The sequence below is a fragment of the Diadema setosum genome, chromosome 18, assembly GCF_964275005.1.
Source record: "Diadema setosum chromosome 18, eeDiaSeto1, whole genome shotgun sequence".
In the NCBI taxonomy this organism is placed as follows: domain Eukaryota; kingdom Metazoa; phylum Echinodermata; class Echinoidea; order Diadematoida; family Diadematidae; genus Diadema; species Diadema setosum.
This window is the reverse complement of record NC_092702.1, coordinates 33,074,716-33,099,647: the sequence shown is the minus strand read 5'-3', so window position 1 is coordinate 33,099,647 and position 24,932 is coordinate 33,074,716. Positions and strand designations below refer to the sequence as shown.

Sequence of the window (24,932 nt, the reverse complement as noted above, 5' to 3'; positions counted from 1 at the left end):
AGCCTTAAATCTTGCCAAGCATTATTATCAGCACAGTTAGTAATCCATCCAAACTTAAAGGACAAGTTCACCTTCATTATCATAAGGATTGAGAGAATGTAGCAATATTAGTAGAACACATCATTGAAAGTTTGAGGAAAATCGAACAATCCGTTCAAAAGTTATGAATTTTTGAAGTTTTTGTGCAGTCACCACTGGATGAGAAGACTACTGCAGTGTATGATGTCACATGTGTACAACAATATAAGGAAAATATAAAGAGAATTTCACAAAATTCCATCTTTTGAAAAAAGTACACATTCCCTCGACTCGTAACTGACATATGTTATGGGTAATATTATTCCCATTGCTTAAAGTTTTAGAAAGAGGCAAGTCAAGTGCTCTTTTATTATGCGAAAAAAGTGAAAATATGTTGAATTTTCTTTACATTTTCTTTATACTGTTGTACTCATATGACATCACGAGCCTTAGTAGTCTACTCATCCAGCTGTTCCAACACAAAAACTGTAAAAATTCATAACTTTTGCATCGATTGTCCGATTTTCCTCAAACTTTCACTGATGTGTTCTACTAATATTGCTGCATTCTCTCAATCCTTATGTTTATGAAGGTGAACTTGTCCTTTAAACTAGTTGTAAAGTAAGCACAAGTGTAGCAATGGACACAGTCCAACCAAGGATTAGGGGGACTGTGTCATATATGTTTCATCAACAATCAGTTTCCAGATATCTGTGCCAATTGGCAAAGAAAGCACCCTAGCCTGTGTGCCATTCAGTGAACAAGGCACATTAAGGGTCAAACAGCCTTGAAATGGCATGGTAGAAGGTCATATCTAGATGAAACTTTTGGGGGGATAAATTCAATGCACACTTTCCATTCACACAAACACTGGGTGATTTCTAGGCTTACTAGTAACACCTAGTGCTCATGTGACCAAGGTAACAACAATTCGACACCATTTTCAGTTTTGAACTTTTGACTATAATCAAGAAAATTCAGATAAACAGAATGGCACCTTGTTTCATCAAAATTGGACGTAAAGCAGGGCTGCACACTAACTCATTTTTTCTGCCGGTCCAACCTGTCTCTGTCGGACCGGTAAATGCCCCGTTTTACCATTTTTTACCGGTCCGAACAGAAAATTTACCGGTCAACAACGACAACCTAAAAAAACATTGAATGACTTGCAAACTTATTTTCTTGTTTTTTATGGACGTACCCCCTTACCCATGTACATTTTACAGATTAATATTCTTTTTTTAAACTTGCATTACAGTGTATTTATTGCACAAGAAATAGAAAAAAAAAAGATAGGAAAAAATAGAATGTTTGTTTGTGAATTACAGTGTACATGTAAAATGATAATGAACAAAATCAGATTGTATCAAATGCGTTTGTGACTTTTTTCTAAACATCGGCGCACGAACTTGCTGCGTAACCTGCTCTTGGTGGTCAGTTGGATTGCGACGATTTAATGAATTATTTTAGCTGTGGTATTTTCTGATGCACGCGCTACAAGGGGTTCTTTATTTTTCTCCCGATAATCTATTCGCATTGTGCATGCGTTCTTGAAAGGTACACGACATGCAGGGCCGAATTCGCAATCCTTTTTGCGCCCATTTCCACCTCAAATATTAGCGGGATTGTGACGATTTCATAAATTACTTCGGCTGTAATATTTTCAGATGCAAGCGCCAAAAGAGGTTGAAAATGTGTCCTTTATTTTTCCCGATAAACTCTTCGAATTTCGTAAGTGCGTTCTTAAAAAAAGATGCACCACATGGCCGAATTCATGATACTTCTTGCGCCTATTTCTACCTCAAATATCAGCGGGATTGTGACGATTTCATAAATTACTTCGGCTGTAATCTTTTATGCTGCAAGCGCCAAAATAGGTTGAAAATGTGTCCTTTATTTTTCCCGATAAACTCTTTGAATTTCGCAAGTGCGTTCTTAAAAAGATGCACCACATGGCCGAATTTATGTTACTTTTTGCGCCTATTTCTACCTCAAATATCAGCGGAATTGTGGCGATTTCATGAATTACTTCGGATGTAACTTTTTGTGATGCACGCACCGGCGAGAATGGTTGAAAATGCGTTCTTTATTTTTCTCCCCATAATCTCTTCGCATTCCGTACATGCGTTCTTGAAAGGTATACGACACGGCCGAATTCACGATCCTTTTTGCGTCTATTTCTACCTAAAATATCAGCGGGATTGCGATGATTTTATGAATAACTTCGGCTGTAATCTTTTATGATAACGCACCAAAATGAGTTGAAAATGTGTCCTTTATTTTTCCCGGATAAACTCTTCGCATTTCGTAAATGCGTGCTTAAAAGATATACGACACGGCCAAAAATCATGATTCTTTTTGCGCCTATTGTTTCCTCAAACTTCAACGGGATTGCGATGATTTCATGAATTATTATTCGGCTGTAATCTTTATGATGCACGGGCCAAAAGGGGTTGAAAATGTGTCCTGTATTTTTCTCCCAATAATCTCTTCGCATTTCGTACATGTGTATACGACACAGCTGAATTCACGATCCTTTTATCGCCTATTTCTACATTAAATATCAGCCGAATTGTGGCAATTTCATGAATTACTTCAAATGTAATCTTTTGTGATGCACGCACCAGCTAGAATGGTTGAAAATGCGTTCTTTATTTTTCTCCCCATAATCTCTTCGCATTCCGTACATGCGTTCTTGAAAGGTATACGACACGGCCGAATTCACGATCCTTTATTCGTCTATTTCTACCTCAAATATCAGCGGGATTGCGATGATTTCATGTATGACTTCGGCTGTAATCTTTTATGATGCACACGCCAAAAGAGGTTGAAAATGTGTCCTTTATTTTTCCCCGATAAACTCTTTGCATTTCGTAAAAGCGTTCTTAAAAGATACACGACACGGCCAAAAATCATGATTCTTTTGCGCCTATCGTTTCCTAACTTCAACGGGATTGCGATGATTTTATGAATTATTATTCGGCTCTAATCTTTATGATGCACGGGCCAAAAGGGTTTGAAAATGTCTCCTGTATTTTTCACCCAATAATCACTTCGCATTGCGTACATGCCTATACGTCACGGCCGAATTCACGATCCTTTTAGCGCCTATTTCTACATCAAATATCAGCGGGATTGCGATATGTCATTAATTATTTCGGCTGAAATCTTTAGTGATACATTCACCAGAAGGGTTGAAAATGCGTTCTTTATTTTTCTCCAGATAATTTCTTCGCATTTGTGCATGCATTTTCAAAATTATACATTGCACGCAGGGCCGAATTCGTTATTCTTTTTGCGCCTATTATTGTTTACTCAAATTCCAACGGGATTGCGAAATTTTCATGAATACTTTTCGGCTGTAATCTATATGATGCAAGCGCCAAAAGGGGTGAAAATGTGTCCTTTATTTTTCTCCCGCTAATCTTTTCCCATTTCGTACATGCGTTCTTAAAAGGTATACGACACGGCCGAATTCACGATCCTTTTTGCGCCTATTTCTACCTCAAATATCAGCGGGATTGTGGCGATTTCATGAATTACTTCAGATCTATTTTTTTTTTTTTATGATGCACGCACCAGAAGGGTAAAATGTGTTTTTTATTTTTCTCCCGATAATCTTGTCGCATTTGTGCCTGCGTTTTTGATAACCAACACGGCATGCAGGACTGAATTCAAGATCCTTTTTGCTCCTACAGTTGTATTATTTCCTCAAATTTCAACGGGATTGCGTTGATTTCATGAATTGTTATTCGGCTGTAATCTTTTATGATGCACTCACCAAAATGTGTCCTTTATTTTTTATTTTTTTTTCTCTCCTCTGTAATCTCTTCGCATTTCGTACATAAGCTTTTGAAAGATACGACGCGGCCGGTCGAATTCAAGATCCTTTTTGGGACGATTTCTACCTCAAATATGTAAGCGGGACTGCCATGATTTCATGATTTTTTTTTTCCTCCCTAGTATTATCTCTTCACATTTTGTGCATGCGTTCTTAAAAAGTACACGGAAGAGCCGATTTCGTGATCCTTTTTCGCCTATCTTCATTATGAGACCATTCTGAGCGAATGAAAATATTCATTTGTGAAATGACTGTGTATAATGAAAATGAACGCAATCAGATCCATTTACTGTACCGCTGAATATCGAATGTGTTTTTACTTTTTCTAAAAACCGACACAAACCGACACACAAAAAGAGTGAAGAGTGAGCGTTCAGCCTATGAACAGCTCCTCACATCTGCTCCCATATTTTGTTCTAATTACTTGTTATATCATCTTGGCCATGGCTTCAAAACTAAACCAATGTTCTTGGTAAGGCATCTGGATCACGCTAGACTCTTGATGCAATTTCTAAGGATGCACTTGTCATGTCTGTGGACTTCATATTTTTTGCCATACCATGAGTCTACCTGGGTCAAGCACAGCCATGTTACAGCTTCTTCATGGGCATACCCATTGCTGATTACTCAAGCCTGAATGAACTAGCTTGAAATCCCATTGTGACCATCCACTGAAGCAGTTACACTGTACTGAGACAATGGAGTCAATCAAGTATTCAACCCTTGTTCTGCTCCTTGGCATGTACCTGCTGAATAGGTGTACTTCAGAATGCTGGTCTCAACTGAGACAATCCCAGTACACTCTTACACCAGTGAAGTGGACACATTCTCAGGCAGTGAAACTTACAAGTAAACTCTGTGGCGGTCAGATTCACTACTACCCCAAGTCTGATGCTTGTTTTCGAATCTCCATTCTTCGTGATGGCGACATCAATCCTAACCCTGGGCCTGTTGAGGATTTGTGCAGAGAACAAGGCACGCAAATTAAAGACATCAGAGAGCATGTTACGCATACTTATCCCAGGCAGAAGCTGTATGATATCGGCCTCAAAGAGACATGTCATCAATGGCTTCCCCCTACATTATGGAGAACTCTCACTTCTCTTGGAATCTCGTACAAAAAGAAAACGAGACGTGGGAAAAAGCGGAAAGCAGCAACACCCATTACTCAATCTTCTGTCATACATGTAGCGTCTGAAGAGAGCAGCATTTCAACTACACAATCTATGCCTCTACCATATTTGCCATGCTGCCACAAGGTAACACCACCCCCAGCATCCATGACACCCTCAACTTGCATGTCAGCCCAAAATCCCTGTCACTTTGGCTTGTGGAATGCACGGTCGCTGAACAACAAAGTGGACATGTTCTGTGATGTGGCGATGGAGAGAAAACTTGATATTATTGTCATCACAGAAACATGGATGTCAGGGGATCATCGAGATGACCACACCATTGCAGGAATACTGAATGCACTACCCGACTATAGGCTGCACCAAGTGCCAAGAAAAACCAGGAAAGGAGGTGGCCTTGGTATTTGCCTCCGTAAGTCCTTCAAAGTTGTTTTTAACAAATCCAAAGTATTTGAGTCTTTTGAAATTATGGATTTGACATTTACCTGTTCGTTAAAGTGTTCATCTGTGCGTCTGGTAGTGATTTATAGGCCGCAAATCACAGCAAACAAATGCTCCACAATTACTAACTTTTTTCATGAGTTTTCAACACTCCTTGAAGAGCTGGCTACTTACCCTGGTCACGTTATGGTATGTGGGGATTTTAACATTCATGTTGATGACGTCACAAGTCGCAGCACTATACTTCTTGATGATCTTGCTACGTCATTCAACCTCAACCAACTTGTTAGATCTCCAACCCATGATGCAGGCCATACATTGGATCTGATCCTGATACGTTCTTTGGATGATTTTGTTGTGGATGACAGTGTCACCGTCTCTAATCCCTTGCCTTCAGATCATGCTTTGGTTGAATGTAAGCTGAACATATCCAGGCCTCCGGCAGGGAAGATTGTCATAAAGACGCGTAAGCTCCGTGACATAGATTTGGAGGCATTTCGCTGCGACATTGCAAAATCTGCACTGTTTCTTGCTCCATCCTCTGATCTAGCCGAATTAGTAAAACAGTATGAGGATGTCCTTAGTGATCTGCTGAACAAGCATTCACCTGAGATAATGCAAACAATCACAGCTCGTCCACATGCTCCTTGGTATGATGATTCTCTCCGTGCAGCAAAGAAGGAACTTCGGCGCTGGGAACGGCTTAGAAATTCTCAGAATCTTGAAGTATACAAACAAGTTTTTCGAGATCAGCGAGCTAGATACAAGGCTTTGTTGAACAAGAGAAGACGTGAATATCACAAGAAATCCTTCGAGGATTGCAACACTCGGCAAATGTTTCAAAAGTTCAGCAAACTTTCCTCGTCATCGTCCGACAAGGTTCTTCCATCCAAGTATGGTGGTGATTTACTTCACTTGGCTAACCAGTTTGTGCAATTCTTCTCTGAGAAAATTCAAAACATAAGGAATGAATTGGCAAAAGTGTCAAACAACCAGTCATCACTTTCATTTCCTTGTATATCACCACGTCCAAATAGCATCCATGCGACAGCCTATGGACCAACCTTTGCAGAATTTCAACCCGTCACCGAGACAGCGGTAAGGAAACTGGTGTTGGCTTCACCATCTTCGACTTGCAACCAGGATCCAATACCCACATGGCTGTTGAAGAAATGTGTTAATGAGCTGACTCCAGTACTCACACGCATTATCAACCTTTCTCTGATGAGCGGCTGTTTTCCAGATTCCTTCAAGCATGCACAAGTTGATCCTCTTATTAAGAAACCAGGTTTAGATTCAGAAGTATTGGGAAATTACAGACCAATAGCAAAGCTTAAATTTGTTGCAAAGTTGGTAGAGCGAGCATGTGCTAATCAGATACATGCATATCTGGAATCAAATGAAATGTATGGAAGAGCACAATCAGCATACAGGAGAAATCACAGTGTTGAGACAGCTATGATACGTGTTTTTAATGACCTACTTCTTGCCGCAGACAGGGGCCAGGAGACACTGTTGGTGATGCTAGACTACTCGTCTGCATTTGACACTATTGACCATAACATCATGCTCCGCCGTCTGTCATCGACTTATGGAATTGTTGGTACTGCATTTGATTGGTTTCAGTCTTATTTTAGCAACCGAACACAGAGTGTCTCAATCAATGGTATTGCATCTGCCCCTTATGTTCTCAAACAAGGGGTTCCTCAGGGTTCTGTCTTAGGACCACTGTGTTTCATAATGTACACAGCTCCCTTAGAGGATGTAATTGACAAGTGTGGCATAAGTAAAATTACATATGCTGATGATACTCAGATTTATCTTTCATTACCAAAAAGCACTAATTCTGATGTAGCAGTTGGTCAGATTGAATCATGCTTAGGTAAAATTCAAGATTGGTCTTTGCAAAATGGTTTGAAATTGAATCTTGAGAAAACTGAAGTTGTGCATGTAAGATCTCGTAACAAGTCCTCAACAATTTTGTCCGTCAATGTTTGCGATACTCCTGTGCTGCCGATTTCTAAGGCACGTGACCTTGGTGTCATTATCCAAGATGATCTTAGTATGAAAACTCACATCAATAACATATGCAAATCTGCAGCCATAGGCCTACACGGGATTGGAAAATTGAGACACTTTCTCGATAAAGCAACTACAGAAAAACTGGTTCATGCGTTTATTTTTAGTCATTTGGATAATAATAATGGTTTGCTCATTGGAGTTCCAGACTCTCACCTGAAAGGACTCCAACGGATACAAAATTCAGCCGCAAGGCTTGTGACACGCAAACGGAAATTTGATCATATAACTCCCATTCTTCGTAGTCTTCATTGGTTGCCCATAAGAGCTCGTATCAGGTTTAAGATTTTGACCCTTGCATTCAAATGTGTTCATGGAAATGCCCCTGCATATCTCAGTGAACTCATCAAGCCATATCATCCTGGTCGTAATCTGCGCTCAAAATCAAAAAATTTCCTCTCTGAAATAAGTGTCAAATCTAAGAAATATGGTGATAGGTCTTTTGGAAAAATGGCACCCTCATTATGGAATAATCTCCCTCTCAGTGTTAGATGCATTACAGATTATGATAAATTCAAATCTGTGTTAAAAACTCACCTTTTTGACAATTGTTGATTACATGTTTGAATTAGAGAAATATGTGGTAGATTTTGTTTCATTATTTTGTACACGCATAGAGACTATTTGTATGGTATTATGCGTTTCTAAGAACTGACTATTATTATTATTATAAGTAAATTAGTTCTAACATAACTGCCACGCTGCTGCGAAGCCGGGATCGGATCGATCTTGCGTTAAAAAATCATGAGTAAAATGACCCAGAAATGCGTGCGCTTCTATCAATGCTTCTTGTCTGGCATGACCACCGATCGCAAGCAAACGAAAAGCAGTTTACACTGTACATGCTCTGCATGTATTGCATTGCATGGCAGTGCGTGAGCAGCGCCAAATGCGCAAGCGAGGGCGAATAAACTGGTCGACTGCTAGTGCTCAAAACTAATGTACAGGTATGTTTACTGTACAAAGTGCACCGGTAGACATAAACGAAAACTTGCGTAAAACTTGTTGAACAGTGCGATATCTTGCATTCTGTTTCTCCCTGATCGGGCCCGCTCTTTTTCTTTCTACTGACCCCACCAATGTTTTTTTTTTTTGTACTGGTCATGTCGGACCGGTAAGTTGTGGATTTCCTGAAAAGTTACCGGTCCGACAGTGACTTTTACCGGTCTTTGACCGTCGGACCGGCGCCAGTGTGCAGCCCTGCGTAAAGCATAAAAGAAAGTTATGAAATTTTATTCATGTTTTCACCAAACAGTAATACTGCTCACAGTCACACACACAAATAAAAGTGCATGACGACATCATTAACTCCCAACTCTTGCATTGGCTACTACAACAAAACATGAATATTCAAAAGTTTGTTGATAATTCACCTACTAAACACCCTTTCCCTTGAAAGTCACTGTTGCTAGGTAGCACTAATAACAGGACAACCTGAACTGAATTAGATTAAAGTGAATTGTATCCAAAGGGTTCAATTTATTCTCTTTGATTGCAGGTCAAAAACAAGGATATTGAGTGAAGGTTTATGGAGTGGACACGTAAAATGCAGATGACAGTGATGAGACGATGATGTTGATGCTTAATGAGTTCCCCCATAAATCTTCTTTGAATAACCCTTTGTGGAAATCAATTCAAATAGACAAATTTAATACACTATTCCTGATCCATTATTGTAGAGTTATAATGATTTAGTGATGCTGCTGACTACTTTTCTTTTTTTAAATAGAAGCTAAAGCGAGCAATTTAGTGACTGACAATTATTGTCAAAACATTTTACTGCAAGAATATACATGAGTATTGTGGGGTGATGACACAGTATCTCTTCTAAATTTGCATGTCATCATTTACATACCCATATCAATCACTGTTATGTACAAACATGAGAATAACTTTTAAACATCAGCTCCTACTCCTTTCATAATCTTTTTGTCCTAATCAACAAAACTTTTGATATTGTGTTGAACTCTGCTAATTTGTGTGAACTTAAATGCAGAGTAGGGGACCTCCATTTTAAAGGGAAGGTAAACCCAAAGAGCAATGTGGATTGAGTGAAAGCAGCAAAATTAGTAGAACACATCCGTGAAAGTTTGAGGAAAATCGGACAATCGATGCAAAAGTAATGAATATTTAATGTTTTGGTGTTGGAACCGCTGGATGAGGAGACTACTAGAGGATATGACGTATGAGTGGACAACAATACAAAGAAAATATAAAGGAAATTCAACAAAAATTCACTTTTCTAGAATTATGAAAGAGCAATGGACCAACCGCTTTCAGAAAGCAGGGGGAATAATTGCCACCCTTAACATATGTAAATATCAAGTTGATGGAATTTGTAATTTTCATGAAAAATGGATTTTTGTAGTATTTTCTTTATATTTTCTTGGTATTGTTGTCCACTCATACGTCATAACCTCTAGTAGTCTCCTCATCCAGCGGTTCCAACACCATAACTTTAAAAATTCATAACTTTTGCATCGATTGTCCGATTTTGTTCAAACTTTCACTGATGTGTTCTACTAATGCTGCTGCTTTCACTCAATCCACATTGCTCTTGGGGTTTATCTTCCCTTTAAGTGCACTATCAAACTAAGTACCTGCATACTCTAATTTGAGGAACCCATGGGTATAAGACCACAGTTTTCCTCCGGTTGTGATAGCTGGGTACCCCCCAATCAGTGGAAGTTGACAGGTAAATCATGTCAAGGGATCAAGGCACCTGTAGCAGTTGGTGACAAGTGCTGCTATGTCAATCTGATCTGCCAAGACAACGGCATGAGGCGAATCGTGTGAGTTTTGGGTGAAGATCACCAAATAATGTGATGAGGAGCAATGCCAGGGTGACTTTAATCATCACAGCTGTCGCCCCCAACTGAAGCTCTTACTCTGTCTTGCTGAAGGTGATTCTGAGTTGAAAAATGTTCATTGCATTCCAAAACAAGATCAGAATGGGAAAAAAAACGTTTAATTTTAACAAAAGTGCCCTTAAAAAACAAACAAACAGAAGAATGTGACCAAAAATAACAAATTTGCAAACTTTTGAAAAGAAAAAAAAATTCATGCACATGACATGATTATCACTACCAAATCTACAATTTCCAAGTCATTACTTTCATCTCCTCACATGGAAAAATTGTGGATTGCCAACTTCATAAATGTCAAATGCTCACCGCCATACATCCAATTTGTTTGCACTTCGCAGGGAGAGGAAATTTCTTCTGGCATCCAAACGATTTCCTCCAGAATACACTGAAGTGCCTGCAGACTTCCATCTATAATAACTAGCAGCGTGTAAGGGATTTCAAGTTTAGCTAGGTTATCTCAGCTTTCAACACAAACGCAAATGCTGGGAATTGGAAAGAAGCAATATCTCTATTGCTTTCTCTCTCTCCTACTACATCTAATTTACATGTATACAAAAGCCGCAACCACTCTCATTATGTAGGTCAATATTTCTCTTTGTGGAAGCTTGCATGCTATCATTAGGCACTACAGCCCAAGTTGATTAGGCTGTAATGCAGGTTATTATATATGAGTAAATGTAAGTCACAGAATTGTATAATCATCAGGCAACATCTTATGCAACAATTAAGTTGGATATAAGCCCATCTCACCTCATCTTCCAGGGGATCAATTAGAAAATTTAAAGGAGAGTCACATGTCAGAACCACTTCAAGGAGGAAAAGAGTGGGTTAATCTGTGATTAAATTCCTGGTAACGTGTCTGTCCGTGCTTTGATCACGCCTTTCACAGCCTTTTGACGACGCTCAAACGCAAAACGTAAACTTGGCGGGGCTTGGATTCCCGCCAAGGCAGCCCTGAAAATAGTCTTCCCACTGCCCCGAGACAAAAGACAGTGAAATTCTCAGGTTGACGATTACATCACAATGATGACTCAAGTGCTGTGTTACCATTATCTGATGAACCATATTTTCAGATCTAAAATACATTTTTCTTATCTCAGGAATCTTGCAAATATGTGTAACATACCATTGTTTGATGTTAGCATTTTTGTGCCACTTTGATAACTTGTTACTTGAAGCTCCCTCTCCCGCTACAAAAAAACAACAAACCCCCCAAACAAATATAAAGATAATATAACCTTCAAAACCAAAAAATGCATTTCAAAATAAACAAAATGCACACATTTTATACTGCTTATTCTGTGTTTAAAAATGGTGATTTTCAAAATATTGCAGACTCATCAAAATTTGTATCACTTTTAACAAAGAGGTCTACTTTCTAGCAGATTGAAAGAATGATCGGCTACTTAATTCTGAAGGAGAATTCTGACGAAGAATTAACAACTGGCTCTTTTAAAGGTGTGCTGTGCTTATTGACACTAAATTAATTTTTCTCTTTACTAAAATTGACACTTATTGCTACTAAATTCTGAAGCAGAATTCTGAAAAATAATTAATGACTGGTTCTTTTAAAGGTGTGCTGTGCTTATTGACACTAAATTAATTTTTCTCTTTACTAAAATTGACACTTATTGCTACTAAATTCTGAAGCAGAATTCTGAAAAATAATTAATGACTGGTTCTTTTAAAGGTGTGCTGTGCTTATTGACATTAAATTCACTTTTTTTAATACTAAAATTAACACTTATTGCTACTAAATTCTGAAGGAAAATTCTGAAGAATTAATGACTAGTTCTTTTAAAGGTGTGCTGTGCTTATTGACACTAAATTAATTTTTCTTTTTACTAAAATTGACACTTATTGCTACTAAATTCTGAAGCAAAATTCTGAAAAATAATTAATGACTGGTTCTTTTAAAGGTGTGCTGTGCTTATTGACACCACATGCTGTTCGCCGTCTGGGAGCTAAATTGTTTCCTCTATGCGGTCACAGAAGATACATGAGAATGAGATAAGTCATATGCACACAGTTACAGCCCCTTTCCCCCCATTTCATTATCACCGTTCAGTTTCAGGGTCGCGTTACTCGGCAACTGAAAGTGTGACGTCACTTTCATTGCCACATAGTTAGTCACCTCTGCAGCTGACTCTTTCTGCCAGTCATGAGGTTTTGACTCAATACAACTTTTTTTTACAAATGTTATTTGTTTGTAGTTGTGTGTGTGTGTGTGTGTGGCAGACCTCTGAGCAACTTTCAGCCAGTCAAGCTGCAGTTCAGCAAAAAAGTGTCCTTGTCACAGGTGAAGGACAGGCCCTGCCCTCATGGTCTGATGGTAAAACAGCCTCCAGTACCTGATTGTATACCGTGGTAACCACCACCTGCTTGATACTTCTACTAGAACCATACAAGTACTCAAACTGGTTCCAGGCCGGCCGTACGATGGATGGACATAGAGCAGCAGACAGTTACTGTAAAAGTGGATTGTTTCGCCCGAGTAATTTTTTGTGCTCAGCTGGGTGAGATAAGTTTTGCGAGCTTTTAACTTCGTATAATCAAGACATACACTAATGAAACACATAGCCAGCAAAAATATTTGTGTGCTTTTATTCACACTGTGATTTCTGGATGCCCAAAATGTGCAAAAATTTCAACACCGTAAAAACTTCTACTTTTACAGTCAGACCTCAGCAATCGGGAGCATACCTCGACAGGCCTTGGTTCCAACCAGAAGGTTTAAGCCAAAATGTAGAGTTGAGATTCGAACATTTTGAAAATGACTTCCTGTCGCTATGCTTTTGTGCCATGTTCACAATCCCCAATCCTGTCCCAATCACATTAAATTAACAATTATAAACCAGGACCAGGGAAGGGGGGGGGGGGATCAAGATCAAGGGTAGCCCCTCCCCTCGCCCTGTAAAAGAAAAATATACTCTATCGATGTTTCTCATCAATTTTATAAGAGGAGAAAAATCAAACAATGAGACATTGAGTGTAATCAAATTTGAGTACAGGATTCTGAAAATGTACGGTGGCAAGCATGTTTTCAAGAAACATTGACAGACGGTCATAGTGACATATGTTTATGCAAATAATGCAATGATGTCATTGCAAAAGACAGGGGTAACATACATGACAAGGGGTAAACATAATCTCATTAACACATGAGCAACAATACAGGCCACACTAGAATACCTGCCAACCCTGCAGCTCGACAAGTACGTATGCAAAGTGGAGTAAACTTTGCAATAATGGGAATTCTCTTCAAACTTCCTACATCAAAATGAACTAACAGATGGTCATTACAAACAGAAATACAACATTTGATAAAGCTTCTCCCTTCCTGGTGAAAAATAATGGAATATTCTCATAAAATGGGAACAGTTGGCAGTACGTACTAGTGGAGATAGTGAGAGGGGGTGGGCTATACCATTTAGCTAGAGGTGTGGACAGACTCGTGAGGAATGGGTGGAGGGGGGGGGGGAGGAGGCAGTTGAGGGATGAAATATTGACATCACTAGCTAGCTCTGACCATTTCTTGCATTTCAAAAAGGCAAATGAGCCGAGTCCGCACACACAGCACTGGCATAACTGACGTACCGCTGATAGGGGGCCAAACGCACCACACAGCTCCAGATTATCGCGTCGCATTACGTGATAATCGATACCTTCCTTTTGAACATGCGCCTCGCAGTTGTGGCAGGGTCCTAATTAGATTTGTTTCTCCCAGCTTCTGTCACAGTCGCGAGAACGTCTCGGACGAGCCTGGAATTCGAGGGAGATTGTCGCCACCACACTTCTCACTCTCACTTCAGTCGCAGCAAAGTGACGTACATCCCTCTCGAGTGAGTCCAACTGCTCATATTACGTTCAACCCCTGGGATCTCAGTTGGATCTACTTGTTACCAGACTGTGGGACCACTTGTGTAACTGTGCACACAAACCCACACTCGCGCGATACACCAACCTTGCACCATAAATGTCTCTGTGTTTTACCTGTCATTGACTCTTGTGGATTCTTGCTTTGCAAGCTGTACAGCTGGAACCCAACATTACCCAAGGTAGGACATTACACATATATCAGTGTATCTGGAGGGAGACAATAATTTGCTCAAATTGCATACTGTAAAAGTGGATATTATTTTGCATGAGTAATTTTTTTTCTTTTTTCGCTTGGCCGGGTAAGATGAGTTTTGCCTGTTTTTAATTTCACAGAATCATGGCATCAACTACTGGAGCATATATGGCAAGCAAAAATATTTGTGTATTTCTTTTTTTTTTTTTTGCGCTAGATTCTGGTTGAGTGGTATATACTATATGTATGAAAATTTCAACACTGTGAAAATTCCCACTTTTATTGTATATTTGTGTGTATGTGTGTGTGTGTGTGTGTGTGTGTGTGTGTGTGCGTGCATATCTCCATGTTCTAACATCATTTCTATTTCTAATGTGCATAAATGTTTCTGTGTACTGTGTACATATTGCTATGCTAGCTCTTGTTCTGAAATGGAATCACCTTTTGGCAAAAACAGAATTCAGGATACAAAATAATTGTCGATGTATCAAATTCAGAGACCAGTAACACTGTCAGCAAGTTCCAAAGTGATTTTATTGTTGCTATGATCACTCCCATTGCTCTGAATAACCTCACAAACAATGGGCAGGTCAAAATAGCTGTCCTTTTAACTTGTGATGAGAAGATGTCATTTGAGTAAAACTCCTTATCACTTCATTTGTATAGAATAATTATTTCTAAGGGAAAAAGGGACACTAACTACGATTGATCTCACAGACATTGCATTGTCATGTAATGAAGTCTTTCATTCTCACAGATTCAAGGAATTTGACACATTTTGGTCCTTTCTTGTTACTATGAAATAATACAAGTATGCATACACCGTAATAACCTTGTCAAGACACACACCTTGCTTAAACTGCTTAATGCTTGATTTTAAAATCAATCCATTCAAATCCCTCTCTTTTATTTTTTTTTTCTGAAATTTGTTTAGTGTAACGACATGACATATTCTGAATGAATACTCAATTATTATATACTTAATTTACAACTGTTAATTCCACAATTTCCTTCTGAACACTTTTTTGGTGTTGTTGTGAGTGATATTATGTTATACGTCTCATACATCGAATACTGTCATGTTCACAGCGTATATATACATGTACTTTGAATTCAGTGGTGAGACAGTAAGCCAGCTTATGCGTCATGTAATGTTAATTTCTAAATATAGGTATTCTTTTGTTATTTGTGATTTCGAAAAAGGGAGAAATAAAAACCAAACCAAACTTTGGTACACTACATAAAGAGGAAGTTTCATCTTTTTTTTCTTTATTCAACCCTGTTTGCTCTGATGACAGAGATCTGTTCTTATTTAATCTGAAATGATAAGGAGGAACATCTAAATCCAATTTAGAAAATGAATGCCACACATAAAATTGTTAAAAGTTCCCTGTTTTTTTGATAATGGATGTTACGAACAACCAATAAAATGGCACTGTTAATTGACTCGGAGGCACATACTGCATTACTGCAACAGCATGTATGGATCAATACGCTTTTGTGTGTGTGTGTGTGTGTGTCTGCGTGGGGGGGGGGGGGTCTCTTCCCTTATATACTAATAATATTTGATGTATCTGGTATAAACTTTATCTGATTTTGCCCTGCCTACATTAGTTACATTGTATCTATTAAAATGACATGCTTAAAGCAGGGGCAAAATCATTGGACTTACCAAGAAACATTCAGTTAGACCTCAATACAGATAAAGCTGTGTCAAGAGTGACGATGCTACATGATCCGCCCTTAGATGACATTCTAATACAATCTGCCAATGACTGTCACATGGTAGTAACAATCCACTTTCTGTATGGCCACTACTGGTACCTCAGCTCAACCTAAGTCATCCTTACCAGGCATAGGAGGAAATCACTTGTCACACTTTGGGGGGGGGGGGGGGGGGGGAGGGGGAGGGGTAGTGTGAAGCAGTACGTCAGAATGACGAGTGATCAATGCTAACTTAGTGTAAAGGAATTTTCCAGAAAACGAGGGAAGCTCACACCCCTTGAGACCACATGCAGCTGGGCACCTCAATTTTTCTATTCCTTACGCATGCCATGTATCAACAACCCATGCAAGCTTCATCAGTTTCACTGGTTTTTAACAATTAAAGGGAAATAATTCTTCAAGATGAAATTTTTGTTAATAAACAAGGCAAACTCAAACAGAAAAGTGACAGTTTTAATAGGATTAGAACAAAGGCATATATAAATGATGTAGACATCAAAAGTTTCAAACATGTTCATAAAACTGAGGGTGGTCATAACCCCATATAAATATCAGCTGAGTATATGAATGCCCTTAGAAAGAGGCTGGCATGAAATCAACACTTAATGTAAAATATAGTAATGATAATAATAATAATTGATATGATTTATATAGCGCCAAATCCACTCTGCAGAGTGCTCTAGGCGCGGAAGGAAGAAGAGAAAGTGAAGGAGATAAAGGACATACAAATATCAAATACATGTTATGAGTAATCTGAAATATCAAGAATAAATATATAAAAGACTTAATTATACATGTTCATAACACAATGTAGATATAAATTGATAAAGAACATAAAAAAGACACAGGGATTCTATAGGTGTACAACTATGATACAAATCCAGCATGAAGTCAGAGAAAGTTGGCATTCCCCATTGCAAATGAGACAGCAGATTAAAAGCTAGGATTTCTTGAGTGCTTTCAAAGTGATGCAAAATGTCATTGGCTGAAAAAAAAAATACATAAAAAGAGCACAAAAGCCACAACAACAACAACAACCAAAAAGTAAAAAGCATATCCTGGTATTTTAAGGATGCCCCAGCAAGTGCATACCTCTCAATTTTAGTCATACATAGATCTAGACACATCCTCTGGGCATTTTGATAGGAGGGGGTGGGGTCCGCTTGACATAATGAGAGTTGAGGCAGTACCATAAAGAGGAGGGGAACTCCAAAAACAGGAAATTGGGAAAGTTTCCTTTCCCAGTAAGTGGAAAACTGAGAATGGAGACCATACGAAAAAGACAACAAAGAAGGGGAAAAAAAGTCCTAAAATCAGTGTAAGGTCTTTGACATCACCTTCTATGCATGTGTGTGTGTGTGTGTGTGTGTGTGTGTGTGTGTACGAGTGTGTGACATGAACATGTGGAAGGCTGATTTGTCATGAATGACTCACCTAGTGTGCGATAATCATTTAGAGAGCATGAATCAACATTTTCCTGGCAGCTTTTCAACCTCTCACAGACACTTTAATGGGGGTCGAACTCTTTTTTTTTTCTACTGTGGTATTCTCTACCTACCTTTGTAACTTTGAGTTTTTGTGAGGGCAGGACATTTGAGCAACTGCCCAATGTTTTTAAACCAGCCAGGTGTTTTAGGGCTGAGGGCTTGTGGACTTCTTGTGGATTTGTAGGATCATGTAGGGTCACATGACCATATGTCTGGCTGTAGTGGCCCAAACAGAGCTATTTCTGTGGCATAAGAAAATGACGTAGGCCCAGTCCCCTCACGCAGTATCATTTTGTGGACACACATTTTTTTTTTTATCTATTTTTTTTTTTTTTTTTTTTTGAGGGGGTAGAAAATTTTGTGTACAACAAACGGAGGTGAATAAGACACTGAATGGAATACGGGTTCACTAGGTGTTTGAGGGTAAACTAGTGTAAATTTATGCATGGTAATCTGTGGCACCACATGAAAATGGTCATTATGGAGGGTTCCTCCTTTATTATATAGGCTTTATCAAGGGAATTTCACCACAATCAAGGCAGTTTGAAGCTATCTTTATAGCTGTATTTTCAATCATAGTTTAAGAGTCAAAAGCAAAAAAAAAAAAAGAGTAAACAAATAAATAAACGGTTTGTACAAAATTTACAGTCTATCCTTTACAAAGATCAATAGACCAGGATTTCACATGCTTGAAATGTTCATTTGAACGATGCTTGTAATTTAGAAAGTTAGTGCTGCTCTGCAAAAAACCTCCCCATATGAAAATCAAATCTTGGAGTGTACTACCATCATAATGTTTTGATAGCATGGCACAGATCCACTGGAAAAGTCTCACGCTGACGATTTGTCAGAGATACGGCAAAACCGCATGATTATCTAACCATGGACCAGGATAGTAATAACAGCAATTCAATGACGTTTGCTCTTGTCTGAGTAAGCTTTGAGGGGATCTAAAAGTCTAGAGAGTACAAAGATGTTGGCAGTGGTGTCTACTTCTGGAGTCATTGCTACATGGCATGACTAATTGCACTTTACAGTTGCACCTGACTTGTCATCACGTAAATGAGTTTTTCGAGTGGTACATGGGATTATTCATGTGCAAATTAGCGAGGCTGCCAATGCTCCCTTGTAGAAATTACGGGGATTTCAAAGAGCAATAAGGAAGACGCTTGAGTATCGTGTGACAGCCCAGCACAAAACCCACAGAAAGTCGTACATTAGGATTCTCAGTAATGGACCAAAATGTATAATTTGGGTTGACCACCTTAAACTTTTTAAAGTTTGTCTTAATTGGGAAAGTAAGCTTTCCTCTACCTACTGTCAAAATTTGGTGGCTTAAAATAAAACCAAAACAGAAATATGAGCATTTTTTCAGGACCAGTTTTGGGGTGTTTTTTTTTGGACAGTCACAGCTTTTACTGTGATAGAGAAGATGATTCCATTGATACTTCTGCACAGCACGCCTAAGTGACCCTAATCTTTAAGCCTCTTTTCTACCTTTTCTATGAAATTGCATCCCCTAACTTCCCCTAAAGGGTCAGGATGGTCCAATTTTTCAAGTTATATATCAATTTGAAGCTTAGGGCTTCCTCTTTTTTACCATGAAGAAAGTGAAATTAATTTTTGTATACTTTCTGGAGGTTGAGCTGGGGGATCACATTAATATGCAACTCAATAGGCCAAATAATGCCCAACTGTAGGGACAATTTTGTAGGATGCTTAGGACATGAACAGAAATGTCAGTTGTCGTTGTTGTTGTTTTTTCTCCCAGTCCTTTTTTTTTCTTTTTTTTTTTTTGCATGGAGCCTTTAGCAGAATCATAGAAACTTGACAACTTTTGTATCTGTGTGTGTGTGGATTGGGGGAGGGGGGAGAGGGTTCAAAATCATGACATCACTATGTGTTCCTCTCCTGCTCAGACTGAACATAATCTGCTCACATCCAGAGGAAGCTCATGATCTGGGGTATACTAATCCATCAAATCCTACAATGCCGGGGGTACTAATCAGTATCAATGTACTGGTCGGGACCACGGAAGTGAGACCGGGAAGGCTACCCTGGGGAAATGAAATGATATCTTCATCATTTTCATGAGTTCATTTAACCTCCCCCCCCCCCCCCCCCCCAATGAAAAGTCCACAACCAGGGCACACTGTTCATTTGATATCTTCTTATTCATTACTGGACCCATTTATCCATATACATGTACTTTGTATTTCCATAATCTATTCCAAAAAATTCTGAAATCAGCAGAGCATGTACTACAGTTGCACCATGAGCATTCTTCTAAAAGTATGTAAAACATAGTGCAGACCTTACACAGAAGTAAACCACTCTACCAAAAAGGAATAATTTTTATTAGCTGGTGTATCTTAGGACTGTTGCTTTATGAAGAGAAGTATTGCCAAAAGAATAGGCATAATAGCAACAACATAAACTTCAGGTAAGGTACCAAAACTGATATACTTGTAGGTTCCATAATCAATTCAGTGCTTACACTAATAATTCAAAGAGTGATCATAAAATACAGACACATATTTCACACAGTCCATATAAAGCCGTACAGGACAGGTTGTAAATCATTGCTGATACTTCACTTCGTTATGATTAGAAGAATTAATGAAAGAGCTCACAATACCTCAGCAGATAGTACCGTAAAAAAGCTAAAAGAGTCTGTCAATACAAGTTTGCTACAAATCATAATCATTGCAACTGCAAAAATATTGCAATGATAATTATGTCACATGCAAGATGATTACACCGTCTGATTAGATGTTGTCATTGCTAAAGTGTCAATACAAAAAGAGCAAAACAAGCATGCACCAGTTGACAATATGCGACACCTACAATCAAGTCTTCGATTTGTGTTGGCACAAAATCATTGCCAGCAGCCCGTGGAGCTTCGTACGAGAATGAAACCATATATTCCAACACGCACGCAGCCCCTTGCCTAATCCACCCGTTCACTTCACACCTTCCGGAATACTGAATCAATTAAGGGGCTAATTAGCCAGGAAAGGCCTCCGTACAGAAGGCAGTGAGGGACTGGAAACAATTCAGGAAATGCCAATGGAGCTCTCTGAGATTCCCCACTTCCCCCCCCCCCCCCCCCAAATCCCATCCTCTCTTTGCCACGCAATTGGGGCCCTCATTGCATAAGCTGGTAATAAGCTTGACACATTCATTGCCAGGTATGTAGGCACCCAGGGACCAATCATGCTAACAGAAGTGATACTTCCCTTCATATCACACATGGGGGAACAGGTGGCTCCTTCAATTATTCCTCACCACACATCATAGTCTATATCCCTCCTGCCCCCTGCAGTTACATTATTTTTCATTTCACCTTTTTATTCTTATTCAAATCAAGGACATCAAGACATTATTTGAACTAGCTCCTCCAGAAGGCATAGAAATAATATTTGCAATAATGTATCCCAGGAACAAGTTGAGGTTATGTGTGATTTCATGATAAATCAGAAACTATCAAATTTTTCATTTTTTTTTCTGTATAGAGTTCTTCTATTGTTGTGTTCCCATCCAACCAACAAGGGCAGCACATAAAATTAAACAAAACTTTAGATATTTATGCCTTCTGACCAGTTGTCTGATTTTCCTCAAACTTTAAATGAGTAATTAACTACACTCGTCTCTCTGTCTTCCCTGAACCCAAAGACATGTAAATATGTTAGGGGAAACTTCCATTTTAACGGCTGGAAGGTATACCACACATGCAAACACTACTGCTGTGGGGCCACAGACCACCTCTCTGCATTTACCCCTTTCAATTCCCTACTTCCAAATATCTGTCACATCTGCACGCGTAACGGTTGCCCAAGGTAATGAAAGAGTTAAAGGAAACCTTACAATAGCACAGCAAGCCCAGGGACTTCTAATGGTCAGACAGAAAGATAGGGAGAAAGAGGGATCCTCTTCGGTCTCTGCCAAGAATTGCTGGCAGAGAACGGAAGCATCTGTCCTCTCTTCGGAGGGGTACCGCCCACTCATCTCTCTGTCCCTTCTCACCAGATGCAGCACGCCTAAATCGCATCCCATTATTTTTGGCAGCTACAAGTCGCCCAGCGATCAAAATAGAAACGTTGCAGGGAGGGGGTTCATCTAAAATACCAAACCTTAAAGTCAAAATGCCTATTTCCTTTTTTCTTTCTAATCAAAAAATGACGAGCAATCTACTCTGTTTTACACACGTCTAGTGGATCATCACACAATGTTCTCATGTTTGTGCACATGCTTCCCTGATTTTATGGGACAATGATTTTATTTTACTTGATCAAATAATGGATTAGCTTGAACCAAAGTTACAACTTTGGATCACTTGACATCTCTGCTACATAGGAAAATGATGCAATCAATGCAACTGTTGCTAAAAGCTCGAATAGGTGGAAATGACCAGTCTAACCCACATTGCAAATGCTTGAGGCATTTCCCCACAAAAGGCGTCCACAATCGTAACTCTCGAATCTAAGATGACGTAATCGAGCAGATGCGCTGCCAACAGGCCACAAGAACAGTGCCCTGTCGGTGCAGGCATGCACCACCAGAGTCGGCGCTCGAACGGTTGCCAAGCCACGTCACTCTTACTGGTCACCGTAAGGTCAGGCCGGATGAGATCATCACAATGACGACCTTTGAAAATAGGGCACTATCATCAGCACACACCTATTCTGTTCCACCACTGATGGCAAATGCCTAGTCTTGGGATACGAGGAAGGGCATATTAATGACCATGAAAAGAAAGTGCCAAAACCTTAGAGACATCTTTGACTTCAGTCTCATTTACTCGACCTTTCAAACTTCCATTGCATGTGGTAGCTGACTACAATACCTGCATTTTATCATATATCAATACCTGCACTTAAGCAGATATCTAAACTACGAAGACAAGATCTTCAGACTTCAGGCGGTAAACCAATAGGCAAAATCAGACACTTTTCTCCCAATAGCTTAACCCTAACTAGGCCGGGGGGGGGGCCTCCGAGGCCCCTCCCCCCTCGACGTTCCGCGCGATGTATCGCTAACGCGAAAAGCTATCGCCGCGACGTTTCATGACTTTTTTCTTTCAAGTCTCCCGCATCTTTTGACACCAAATTTGCGATGCCCGGGCGCGCGGTTTCGAAGTTGCGCATAAATATGTATGTGCATGTCAGACCAAAAATTGCTCAAAAACGTGAATTTGTGTACAATTTCAATGCAAACTGTGCTTACAGGCAAATTTCACAAAAGCATGATTATTTGGGGGTTTTATTGATTAAAATCAATTATTAATATATTTTCTTGTTCAGAACAATGTCGCAAACAAGTTTCATCGAAAAAACAATGAAAAACATAAAGTAAAAAAAAACAAAGAAATACATAAGAAATTCAAAAAACAATAAAATACTTCAGAAATTTTTTCTGATGGCACAATTTTTTTCTGTTATATTTGCTCAGGACACTAAAAAGAATATTTACACAAAAAATGTGCCCATTTTGAGCTTTATTTAGTGATTTATACCAAACTGTCTGATTTCATGCATCATCACGCATAAATTAGCATAATTTTGCATAATTGATAAATTTTTTCTAAATTTAACTTCATGGTACTTTAGATTACATCATAGGCAATGTGTGTGCCAAATTTTGTCGCGATCGCGCGGTCGACGGCCGAGATCTGGAGGGGGGGCCTGGGAGGCCCCCCCCCGGCTCTATGATCTTCCTAAATAGCCCGGCCTAGTTAGGGTTAAAAGCACAAACATTCAGGCAATCAATATTTTGCCTTGAGTTACTTTCAGTAAAATTTGCTTATCACTAATTTCTCGGATTATATTATATATATATTAGATTACAGTATTTTTGTGCATGGTTCAGGGTCTTGCAGATTAGCTTTGGCAAACAATTTTCTTTTCAAGCAATCCAACCCCAGAGAGTTTATGTTTGCTGATCGGTATCTGTACCTCGAAACATTTGCTAATCTCTCTTGCAACCACACTGATCATGATCACAAAGGTATGAGAAAGTTTGATTTTCACCATTAAGGCATTAATGTTAGGAACTGCATTAAACTATGACCTTAACTGTGTTGGGTCTAGAGACATAAAAGTATGAATCAATTCAGACACATTCAGATCCTCTTTCAAAATACTAGTTGATAAATCCTACTGGGTTTGGCTTAGAAGTCCATAACAAATGCATACTTGTAAGTAAAATGCAACTTAAACTCAGCAATTGAAATACACAGACAGAATACCAACGATCACTTTGAAGTATTGTAAATATAAGATTTCACTGTTTACATCATTCACTTTTATTAGACTAATGCCTCCTTCAGGCTATGGCATGTTTACATTTTTTTTTTTCTTTTAGGTCCCGCTGCTCCTCATGTGCCATATCAGTTCGTTCTGCCATGTGACAGGCTATTTCCTCAACAGCAAGGGGCCAGGACTGCTTAAAGTGTGTGTGTGTGTGTGCATGATCATGCAATGAAAACTAGCTACCCTCGAAGACATAAATATAAATAGCTGGGAATACAGGAAAACCCGATCACGTTGGGTCCTACTAAAAATTCTGGGACGTTTCCGATGTGAACCTCAGTAATGGCTGCTTCCCAGAAAAGCTGCGATGTGATTTTCCATTTTCTGGATGTTTCTTCTCCTCTTTCTTTTCCCTCATCAAGTTTAAGAGACTACTTTATTTGAAACCTCACTTAAGCAAGACTGGGAGGTGAATTCTTGTATCAAACTCCTAACACACTCTGAAATCAGAGGCTTCTTCTGTACAACAAAACTCAAGACTGCAGTTGGTTGAAATCCATAATTTGAGAGCACTGTGATCCTGGCATCCCAAAACAGACTGGGGCTAAATATAGCCTCAGCTTCCGGCACAGAAAGCACATTGATAATGATGCCAAAGGCCACGGGGGAAACTTGAGGGGAAAGTTGGAAAGACGAAGACGAACAGCAACAAAAGAGTGCTTCGAAGAATTGACACACAGAAAGATGACAACAAATGATTATTAAAACAAACATTTAAACAAACACACATCAAAGTGAATAAACATAAAAACTAGAACGAATCTAGCATGAACATAAGGCAGTTACACATTCAAGATCATTACTTTCTTTCTAAGGTGCAAACAAAAGTGAACAATACGACAGAATAAAAGAAATAAGGAAGGAAAGTAATAATCAGATGGATAAGAAAGTTACAAAAAACACAAAGAATGAAGGAAAGAGAGAAGCATAAAAGGACAGGAAAAAAAGGGAGCCATGA

The 24,932-nt window shown here is 39.1% G+C and overlaps 1 protein-coding gene across 1 annotated transcript in view; it reads right to left on the bottom strand.

Annotated features, from left to right (window-relative positions):
- LOC140241463 (uncharacterized) overlaps positions 1-24,932 on the bottom strand; it is a 67,943-nt gene that overhangs the window by 32,036 nt on the left and 10,975 nt on the right. The window lies entirely within an intron of this gene.